Here is an 11,171-nt window from a genome sequence, read left to right on the forward strand (position 1 = left end):
CCCCTCCTTTGAGCATGGTTGTAACCCCCAGTACACACACATGCACATGCACACGTCTGCCTCAACACAAATGAGCAATAAGGGCAAAGCAGGAACTGTAGCAGAGGTACAGTTTGTGGAAACAAAAAAAAAATAAAGTAGGTAGATAGATAGATAGGTAGACTGACACGTTCATCACCATCAGACTGCAGATACCACAGGGCACCAACGCTGTTAAATACCCGTGGTCGCTTCAACACCTCATCACACGACGTCACGTCACACCTCATCACATGACCACGACCATCCTCTTTTATACTGATGCTAAACCAGACACATGTGGACAGATGAGAGGCTGAGGACAGACAGATCACATGCATCTCCCACGCCGAGAGCAACCGACTGTGTTGTCACTGTGCCACCTCTCCTGAACATACAAAGAAGACACATAAGAACGTTTGCACATGCAGCTGCACACACAGACACGCAGATGCCCGACTGCATTGTGGGCAACTGTCAGTGGTTTTCGGGGTAGGCTGTGGCACCAACTGACCAATCTGAGGCCAGCGCTGTTGGTCTGGATGTCACCGTGCCCAAGGTCATGTTTGTGTCAAGGATGAAGTTTTATCTCTGTCCACTTAGTAACTCTGTTCAAAAAAAGAAATACACACACACAGTCATGCACGCACGAAGACACACACACACACACACACACACGCACATACGCGGCATGGTGTGGACACACTGCACCACCATCTTTTTCCTCAGCTGTTCAGTGAATATCTATGAAACGATGAACTGATTCGAAGTAATGAACAGTTTATCTACGAGGGTTTGAGCAGGTTTCAAACATGAGATGATGAATTTTCTCGACCCACAAGCATTTAGCTGGGGTTCATTCATGAAAACACAACCAGTGTGGTTGAATTTAAAGTGTCCAGTATTTGATTTACTTTGCTATAAGTGAGCTCATAACGGTCTGTGGAGGAGACAGCTACAAAACACAAAAGACAACAGTAAGACTTCTCTCACTTTCAATCACAGCCAACAATTATTGGGCTGGTTGTATCAATTGTCAAGTATGTGACAATATTTACAGGATGAATATTGTTGATATTTACATTTGAAACCTTTTTGCAGCGATGTAATGTGATATTAAAAAGGTAGAATCATTCAATTTTGATTTTTATTAAGCTTGAATGTTTGAATAAACCCCCACTGCGTCCACAGAGACAATAATGACATAATGCTTCCAGCTAAAGCCTACTGTAACAACAGCACAGATAAGTCAGTGAACTCCTCCAGTAATATCTGTTTACTTAAGTTTAGTCACAACAGACGAGATTAGACAAAGTGTGAGAGGGAGAATGTGATATATCATCTTGTAAAAGTTACTTTAAGTCAACATCTACACTATATGACAACAGCAAATCCTAATGTGCTAACGACCATGCTAATACAAGAACAGGTTTCAAGCAAACTAAACAAGCAGTCTGTTAAAGTTGCTGCTTTTCAACTGACTTGCAGCCCATCCCCCCCCTTCCACATGAGAGATGTTGAGTTTTCTTTGGATTTAGTCAAGCAGGCGTCAGTATGTTAGGAAAAAGAGAGAGAGAGAGAGACAGAGAGAGAGAGAAAGAGAGAGAGAGGAGGGAAGCCACAAGATATTCTGTAAAACGATCACTACAGAGAGAACACAACCAGAGTGAGCAGCAGTGAAAGCCACATTCCCACAAACAGAGAACTCCTCACCATGATCGTCTCTGCAGCTGCAGGGACATTCCTTAAATGGCACCTTGAAGAGTGTGTGTGTGTGTGTGTGTGTGTGTGTGTGTGTGTGTGTGTGTGCGTGCGTGCGTGTGTGTGTGGGGGCTTCACACACATACTCAGCCAATCACCTATGACTAGAAAGCTGTCCCTGAACCAATCCTGCAACATACCAAACAGGGACGGGGTTAGCTTGGGGGGTTGGGGGGGTCACAAACTTCAGAGCTGAGCAGCAGCCGGCTATAGAAGTGACCGAGCTCAACAAAATCTCACTCAGTCAAACACACACACACACACACACACACACACACACACACACACACACACACACACACGTGAACACACACATGAGCACACAAGAACAAAAAGGTTTGGTTAGCGTGTGATTTCTCTTCGATGCTCTATGTTGCATATTTGTAATAATTATTCTGTTGCTACAATCTGAATGGGGGAATGGGGGAAGGCTTGGAGTATTTTTTTTTTTTTTACACTGTAACCTTCAAATAAAACATGGACTTTTATTTACTGACACATCTGGAACAGTCTGGTCCCTCTCCTGCTCTTTCGGTTTTCTTCTGACTCTTTCCAGTAAATGTTGATCAAGTTTGCACCCACTGTCTGCCCTGTGCTCACCTCTCCCTCCCTTGTGCATGAACCCACCCTACTTGTAATAAGCGTTTTTGGTAAAAATTTGTCATCTTATTGACAGTGTCCAACCTACTGCAGCAGCCTGCCAAGACATTCTGACTGCTTTGTGTTCAAGTACACTTGATGCTGAGCTCCATTTTCCAGAGACAAGTGTCAATGCGGTGAGGAAGTGTCTACTTTTTAAGCTTCGTTTTGACACAGTGGTTGGTGGGGTGCTTGCTCAAATAGGAGATGATGTAACACTATTTGCTCGTCTACTCTTACACTTCAGTTCCACCTCTCCAGAACACTGGATTTCCTGACATGGATGTGTGAATGTGATCGTTTGTGCCGAAGGAGAATAACACACAGTGTTGTCATCAGCTGGTAAACACGAGGTCACAAGGCATGTTTCCGTTATGGATTATTGGGGGTTATTAACCTCCCTCTTTGACCAAAACATCTCTAACATGACACTGTGGACAATAATTTGTACCTCTGATTGTCTGAATGGATCAATCGCTCCCACATACAGGCACACAGTATCTTTGTTGTGCAGCCGACACTCCCAACAACTCTTGTTAGCGCTCATTGTGAGGTTGAATCTCAAGGCCTCTGAATTAAGCCTCAACCTCTGTGCCATGTGAATGGTGAGTCACTGGCCAGATGACATTCAGTACTTCTTTAAAATAATATCACAAACAAATGTGATGAACTGGCCCCTTTCAGGTCTAAGGCATCAGATATTTCTGTCCCCTGGGTGTAAAATGTATCAGCTCCACTTGTTTGCAAGTAGGCGACTGCCATATGATGTAACATACATCATGTGACACTGAAGTCATTATTATTAGTAGAAATGCTTGTTTTTCCTCCATTAAAGAGAAGACTCAGGACATTTACATTAAGGGTTAATTTTTAAAAGCACCACACATCTGATATATATGATATTTTTGAAGACATTAATTTGATTTTTAAACTTTATATAGACTATGAATGACACTGAAAAAAACATATTTTGTTTTGGAAGTTACTCAGGAGCTTCAAATTGTCGACTGGAAGTCTCAACGCAACTCTAAAGTAGCATTTCTGAAGTATAAATGTAAGAAATGTAAGTAAGAAAATGTAGGTCAGCCTGCCTGCTTCTCAAAGTTTCTCAAAGTTTATGAGGGGTGAAATCTGTCCTTCAAATAATGGAATGGACTTAGTCTATGAAGGTCAAGTTAAGGCAAATATCTACTTTTCACATTATGTAAATTTCTTCATCTGCCAGCCTCCACATAGACCATACAAACGTTATGCACCAACAAGTGTGTGAACATGCCAGTGTATACAGACTCCCAGTGTAATATAAACAGAATCATGGGTGGTCCATTTTGGATTGTGTCCGGCCCTTTAAAATTCTTGCCCGACTTAAGTTCGGGGGATTTAGCATTTAGCGAAATATGCTTATTTACTCTTTTACTTAGATTTAGATGTTCAGATTGAAACCACTCTCCATTAAAAATGAAGCTACAACAAACTTAACCTAGCTTAGCTTAGCATAAAGACTATAAATCAGGGAAACAGCTAGCTCTAGCTCTACCTCTACCCAAAAGTAACAAAATTTCACTGTGAAGTTACCAAGTAACTTGTGTAGTCTCCCATAAATGCCCATAAGTTTCAGAGATGCTGGTTGGTTGATTTCTTTTTTAGCTTTTGGACAGAGCTATACTGGCTAATTTTTCCTGCTTCGAGTCTTTGTGCTAAGCTAAGCTGACCATCTCGTGGCTGTAGCCTCATTTTTAACAGAATGGTATCAACCTTCTCATTCAACTCTTAGCAAGACATTAAATAACCGTATTCTCCGAAATGCCCAACTACTCCTTTACGTGATAAAGCACAATAGCTCCTCAGCACAAATCGCCACGGTCTCATTATCATCTGTAATATACAGTCGGTGGTAATAAAAAATTTAACCATCACACAGCCTCTAAAGGTTATGTTGCTCCCTGTGTGTGTGTACTGCACACCTTCCTCCAGATGATCCAGTCTGTCAGAGCTTCCACTGGGAGGAATTTATTAATGTATATGTGGCACATTGAGAAAAGTCCCGCCCCCCTCCTTTCTTCAGCTTCTCCTCCCTGACACACTGCAGTCATACATTTTACATGTTGGAGGCATATGTAATGGAAGCATTTTGTACTTAAGTTAAAGTACAAACACAAAAAGGTTTTGTTCTATATAAGGTTTAAAGTTAAGTCTAAAGTTTAATAAAAATAAATCTAATTAAACAGATCTTTTGACCATGGTAAATAAATACCAATGTCTGATCGCTTTGTATCAGCTAATATTCAGCTACGTATATCTGATTCACCAGCTGAACACTTCACTCCTAAACCTGCACACGTGGTGTGTGTGGAGGTGTTTGAGACAGGGTCGTGATTTATCACCTGGCAGGTACTGTAAAAGCATGTGTCAGACCAACACCTGATAGTATGCTCATTTTAAACCCTTTCATTTGTTCAGTTTACGCCATTATGTTGCATTCACAGATTGCAAACTGTGGTGTTTTAAACTATAAAAATCTGTGGATGTACTGTATGTTTTGCCAGTTTTTTAATGACTTCTGCCACACCTTTACCCACGATGAATGAATGATCTTTGCACAAGACAAGACTGTCTCATGGACTCAAACGAAGGCATCATTCCTTAGCTCCAGTCATGCTGGCGGCTCTGTGAGGACACAACAGTTAACAACTCTAATCTTTGTTTCTTATCACTGACTCAACCGATGAGGAAAAGTACACCTAATTTTAATTCTGCAGAAAAAGAGCCTCTGTGTTAGTCTGAGTCAGGAAGACGCTGAAACTTTCCCTGATCATTCAAAAGCAAATGTGAATTCTCTGACAGATCTAAAACTGATCTGCTGTCAGAGCCAAAGACAAAAAAACATATTGACAAAAAAGTCAGACTTGTGCCGTCATGTGACATTAAACAGCAGTTGGCCTTTAGTAAACATCATATTGTCCTTTTGTACATAATCCTGGTGTGTCCTAATCTTGTTTGTGGACGCTCGCTCTGTTCATCTTATCAGTCAGTATCGATCCGCCTGTTCATGTGTGCAGATGACGACGGCTGCATCTTGCTTTGCCACGATATGCAATTCTTCACAAGATCAAGGTTTTGACCTCGACTTTAGCAGGAGGAGGAGGAGGAGGAAGATTTTTCTCCTCTTATTTCAAAAGCGATGATTAAGTTTGACTGAACCGGAGCTGACGGAGTAAGAAAGTTCATATGAGCTCAGATTAGGACCAACAAGATTTTGAGCTTTTAAAATTGACGTTCGGAATAATTTGTGATTGTCACTTCATCACACATGAGCTCAGAAAGTTTTCGACCCTAATTTGAGCCCAAAGTTCAGTCTGTGTTCTTTTCCACCATGTGTCCATTAGAAAAACACCATCTGAGAGCACACAGCTTGTGCTTTTGTCCAAATATTTTGAGCTTGTTAAGTCACCTGTACGAAGATGTCACTGGCTGCCACACGTTTGGGACAGACTGCTCACTCAGCAGGATGCCACATTTACAGAATAATCTACTAAACTTCTTGTTTCCCTGGTCCGCACCGTGTTGAACTCTGTCCAACATAAACAGACCATGACAAACACTCTGTACAGAACATCCAACATTTCCAAGTTCATTAGCAGGATACAAAGCGGCAAATACACAGAACTAATGTGACTGCTTATCCAAAGATATCAGATGACTGTCGTCAGAACCTGCCTCTAACAACCGTGTATGTTGTCCAACTGTAATCAAAGCATACAGTTTTGAATTTTAAAAAATAAATAAAATTTTGTCGATCAGAAAAAAAAAAAATCTTCCAGGACCCTCTCTACAATCTCTGGCAGGTCAAATTAAGTTCAGAAGAAGCTGACAGATGTCATTACATAAGCATGAATTCATATTTTAGGTCAATTTAATTATGCGAAATGGGTCACTTTTTCATTCTCTTCTGTGTTTCCATTTGTGGTACTCTTCACTCATTTTCTGTTGCATCAGTGACCATGAACTGGCTGCACTCTGATTATTAAGAGGCCCGTTGTTGGGCATTTGGCCACTGTAAAGTTTTGCTGGAGGAGTGACAACTAGAAACCGTGACAGGTAAAAAGCAGCGCTGGGTCTATGGCTCAAAAAACGCTGCTTAAAGTATGACTGTTTCACTTTCTCTGAACATGTCGCTGTGAATTACAGGAGAACTGTAATACATAGCGTAACGCAACAGTAGAAGAAGACAAAGACAGTTAATGTAGCTACATGTATCTAAAGTTAGCCAGTTAGCTTGGCTTAGCATAAAGACTGGATAAAGAGGGAAGCAGCTATCCTGGCTTTGTCCAAAGGTAAAAAAAAAAACCCCATCTACCAGCACCTCTAAGCCTCCATCCACACTACTACCTTTTAGTTTTAAAATGCATCTATTTTGCTACATTCACTACTGGTGTCCACACTACTCTGTAGTTTTCGAGCCCCTGAAACGGAGACTTTTGCTGGACCTGTTTTATTTTGAAAACTGCTGTGTTGTAGTCTGAATGGGCAAAAATGAGAACTATAGGAAATGATGACGTAGACACTAACGGTCGCTCCCTGATTGGGTCTCACCGGCCTCAACTACCAGTGGATGGATAACGGATTACAAGTGTCGCTGACCCTATTGTCTTTGCTAGCAGCTGCTATTCAGTTAAATTCTGCATTTCAATGCTACAACTGTCTTTGTTCCTCCTTTGTAGTAATTTCTGCAACTAATCAACTGCAGAGTAGATAGTCTGCTTCCTGTTTACATGCCCAGTGTACGTGAATGGTCATGTATGTATGTATGTGTTTTGAGGTGTGATGGTATGGAGGGAGATTGTTTTGGTTTTAAAATGAAAGCGTATTAGTGTGGATGTAGCCCAAAGCTAACTATGGAATACGTCATATTCAGATTTGTTTCATCTATACAAAAACCAAAGTGTAAAAACAACAGGTTGAGGGTAGCTGTTTGTAAGCTAAGACATGAGAGCGGTACTGACCCATAGCAAGAAAGCAAAAAAGTGAATAAGTGAGTCCACTCAGGTTTCTCTGACCATCACACTGACACTTTCAGGGGATTTTAAAACAGGATAAAGGATTACATTTAAATACTGAGCGGCTCAACAGGAAGAAATGTGTGAGCTGTAAAGACTCTAGGTGCTACCTGCTCCCCCCCCGCAGCAAACATCTCTCCATATTTATAGGATCTTTAGCAAGACAATGAACCCCTGTAGCTGACCTCTGACCACCATGTGATGGCTGAGTAAAAAAGGGACTTTCCTCACAAGTTTTACATGAACAAAGCTTCTAAACAATCAGACATGTGTGGGGTTGTTACTCTGTGAACATCAAGTGTCCTCACTGCACATTCAGAGTTTCTGAATTGTGCCAACCTGCAGGTAAAAATAGGCAGATTCTTACATCGTACGGTGGACCACCTTCTCAGATTTCAACTAAATGTGTTGACAGCATTTTGGAGAACTGCCAAATGCTTCTCCCCTTTGTGCCGCTGCCTCACTGTGTCTTTGTGTCAGTGATATCCACTGCTTCGAAACTGACTCGGCATCTGGCTCGCAGCTCATTTGCTCATTCGCGTTCCAAGTTACATCAGCCAGCAGCAGCAGCAGCGCTTCAGCCTCCAGCCGCCCCAGCAGGGGCCACCCGGCGGGGTCTGACCTACATCTGTCATTCAGGACTCGTGACAGCCAATGAGGGCCGAGGATCCACAACCATGCCTCAGACTGCTGACAGGTGTTCAAACCCTCACCTGCAGTCTTGTAGAGTTACAGAGCAGTCAGAGTGAAGGGTGTTTTAACAAAATGTTTACACGTGCAACATTAAAGGGGCACGCCCCCGATCTTACACACAGAGAACAGTAAACCGGTCATGGGGAGTGTCACTCAGCTCCTGAAGACAGTTGTGTAATGTCCTGTGAGGCTTTTTCACGTTTTGAAAAAATAACCCTGCTGTCACAGACGCACAAGCTTTCTCGCATTTGTCATCTTTCCTGTTTTTCTGTTTCTTATTCCAATTTAAGCTCATCTCTTTAAAGAAAACTATTTACAATAAGACTACCCTTATAAAGGATTTATAAATGCTTTATAATTATGTTACTAAATTAGTTGTTAACACTTTATAATTTGATGTGATAATTTGATCTGTCAAAAGAAACTTTTTGACCATTAAGATGCTGACGGTGGTTAATTGCTAGTAGCTTAACAAATATGTGATGAAGCAGCAGGTACAAATGCTGGATGATGGAGAAAACAAAGAAAGCTCAGCAACTAATGAGAGATGAGGCTGAACAGTAAAGTGCCTGTGGGCTCACTATTTGGCAAGCTACAGGTCACTGTCGCCCTAATTAATTAACTAGTTATAAACCATTCATAAAACCTTTACAAGGGCGGTCTGATTGTAAAGTGGCACTTAAAGCTCTTCTGTGAGTGTGCACATCAAAGCTTTAACATAGACAGTCAAACACACCCAGTTGGGTATTATTCCAACTATAGACATTTAAAAAGCCATCTAACAAAAACATAGGTGGAGCTTCATTACAGGAAGACATTACTACATCCGTTCTTACTGTTGTGTAAGTAAGGTGCATGGAGAACAGACAGGGCACATGCACGGTCACTGTGTAACTGGCAACCAAGTATTTTTAGCATTCAGAAGGGCAACGATAGAAAGTGAAGTCACTGCTGAAATATGCCTCTGCTCAGACATTCTCCTGTCTGGGTCTAGTCTTTGTTTTCAGTGTTCGGTTCAGCGCTGGGTGTCACTGGGATTTAGGGTGTTCTGCTTCAGATGCTTCGCTAAAACTGACTTATGAAAAGGATGAAGATGAAGTGTTGCAGCAAACAAAGTGACAAAGAGCGAGCACATGTCTGAAAAGCATCCAAGAAAAGGAACATTATGGAAAAACCCCTTAAGACCTGAATGATAGCATCATCAAATCCATCGATTTTCTTTCTCAGCGTGATTACTAGGCACTTAGTCAATCAAAGAGAGGAGGGCTTTAATTAAACAGCAGGAAAAAGGGGGAAACATTAGAGATGAAATAAGGACAAACTTGTTTCTGTGGTGATCCTTTCACAGGGGAGAGAGACTGAACTCATGCCAAGTTTTTGGGAAATCAAGTTAAAATTAACTCAACAATTTTGGACAATATTTTCCACAGGAGCATGACAGCAGTTTGAGCCTGTGATTGCAGTCATAACATATTTATTATTCCTCAGGGAGCCCTGCAGGCCACACTCAGCGTGTCACTGTCTGCTGTTATATAAACCCATCCACATTGTTCTTATTGTTTGTTCCACTATGCAAAAATAATGCTGCTTATTTATTCCTATAATTTACGAGCTGCACACGCGCACTGGGATCTGACACGATGAAGGTTTAAAGATGCGAAGTGGAAACAATAACAGTCGCCTTTGTGTTTTCTTCCAAGTCAACGCGGAAAAAAGAAAGCAGCGGTGCAAGTGTGCAGGAGACAACAGCTCTGAGCAAAAATGAAGCTTCAGTGCATATGATCAACTGGTGACTTCAGAGGAGACATTTATTTCAGACTTTTTAATCAGCAACTGAAGCTTAATTCTCCTGGAGAAATAAAAGCCTTCGCGCTTCTGGACACTTAAAGACAACACCCTGCAGGAAGCGCTCCAGGGACAGCTACTGTTGCTCTTTAACTTCCATTCAGGGGTAGTTCGTTCATTTATCTCTATGGAGGGTAAACGAAAAAAGAAACGTGGCGGTAATATCTGCCAAACTCACACAAATAAGCTCCTTTTTTTTTTTCTTTTCTTTTTTTTTTTTTTAAATGTTCTAACATTCTCTAATGAGAAGCTCGCAGCCGCTTCTTCCTAGTCAAATAAATTATGAGAATTAAACTACCCGCTCCCTCGCCATCAAACATGGTGGTCAACATTAACCAGCAAATCACACGCGGGAGTGGTAAAAAAAATAAAAAATAAAAGTAAAGAATGGGTAAGTGAAGGCTGGGGTCTTACCTAATGTTTCGGCGTTGCAGACAGCTGCAGCGTGCGGAGGAGGAGGCACACTAGTGGAAACAAGAGTTGGAGACCCTTCCCATTTAACAAGCAAGGAGACTGAGTGGAATTTTCCATCTGCCATGTGATGATGGCAACTCTTGAAGCGTCGTGTTACACCGCCAAGCACTGCTGGGGGCTCCTTGTTCTCCCGATCACCCCCTTTTCCAGGTACTCGTTTGTAAAGATACTCAAACTGCCACGAGCCTCTGCCCCTAAATTGACGATTTGACTGGATTTATTTTGTCTAATTGTTCACACTTCTCCATCTCAAAAATATTAACTTGAGATACGAGTGTTAGTATGCATATCTACACGGGTTAAAACACGGCAGCGCAATGTTTAAGATTAAAAGAAAGGTCTATTTTAATGATTGTGTCTGTTTACTTGCCGAGATGCTTTGTTTACATACTGGCTGGTCACGTTGTGGAGAAAGAAGTACAATTATGTTTTAAAGGGAAAATAGGAGTAAGACATGAGGATGATGAGAGGTGGTTTCCCTCATAAACGTTACGATTTGGGTCACGAAGAGCGGTGGACAATCTCAAAAAAAGTGCTGAGCTTCAGTGCAATTTTATTATTTCCAGTTGATGCTACTTTATACTTAAAATCTATTACATTTCTTCAACTCCACTGAATGTGTTTACACAGCTATATTCAGATTAAAGACCACCTCTGATGAAAATCAACTTTTTAACCTTGTTA

At 41.4% G+C, this 11,171-nt stretch overlaps 1 protein-coding gene across 1 annotated transcript in view; it reads right to left on the reverse strand.

Annotated features, from left to right (window-relative positions):
- slc38a4 (solute carrier family 38 member 4) overlaps positions 1-10,472 on the reverse strand; it is a 35,152-nt gene extending 24,680 nt beyond the window's left edge. The window contains exon 1 of the mRNA XM_022749204.1: positions 10,428-10,472. The gene's annotated coding sequence lies outside the window, so the exon portion shown is untranslated. The remainder of the gene's footprint in view (positions 1-10,427) is intronic.
- Between the last annotated feature and the right edge of the window lie 699 nt (positions 10,473-11,171).

The sequence above is a fragment of the Seriola dumerili genome, unplaced genomic scaffold (genome assembly GCF_002260705.1).
Source record: "Seriola dumerili isolate Sdu_G_001 unplaced genomic scaffold, Sdu_1.0 BDQW01000138.1, whole genome shotgun sequence".
Lineage (NCBI taxonomy): Eukaryota > Metazoa > Chordata > Actinopteri > Carangiformes > Carangidae > Seriola > Seriola dumerili.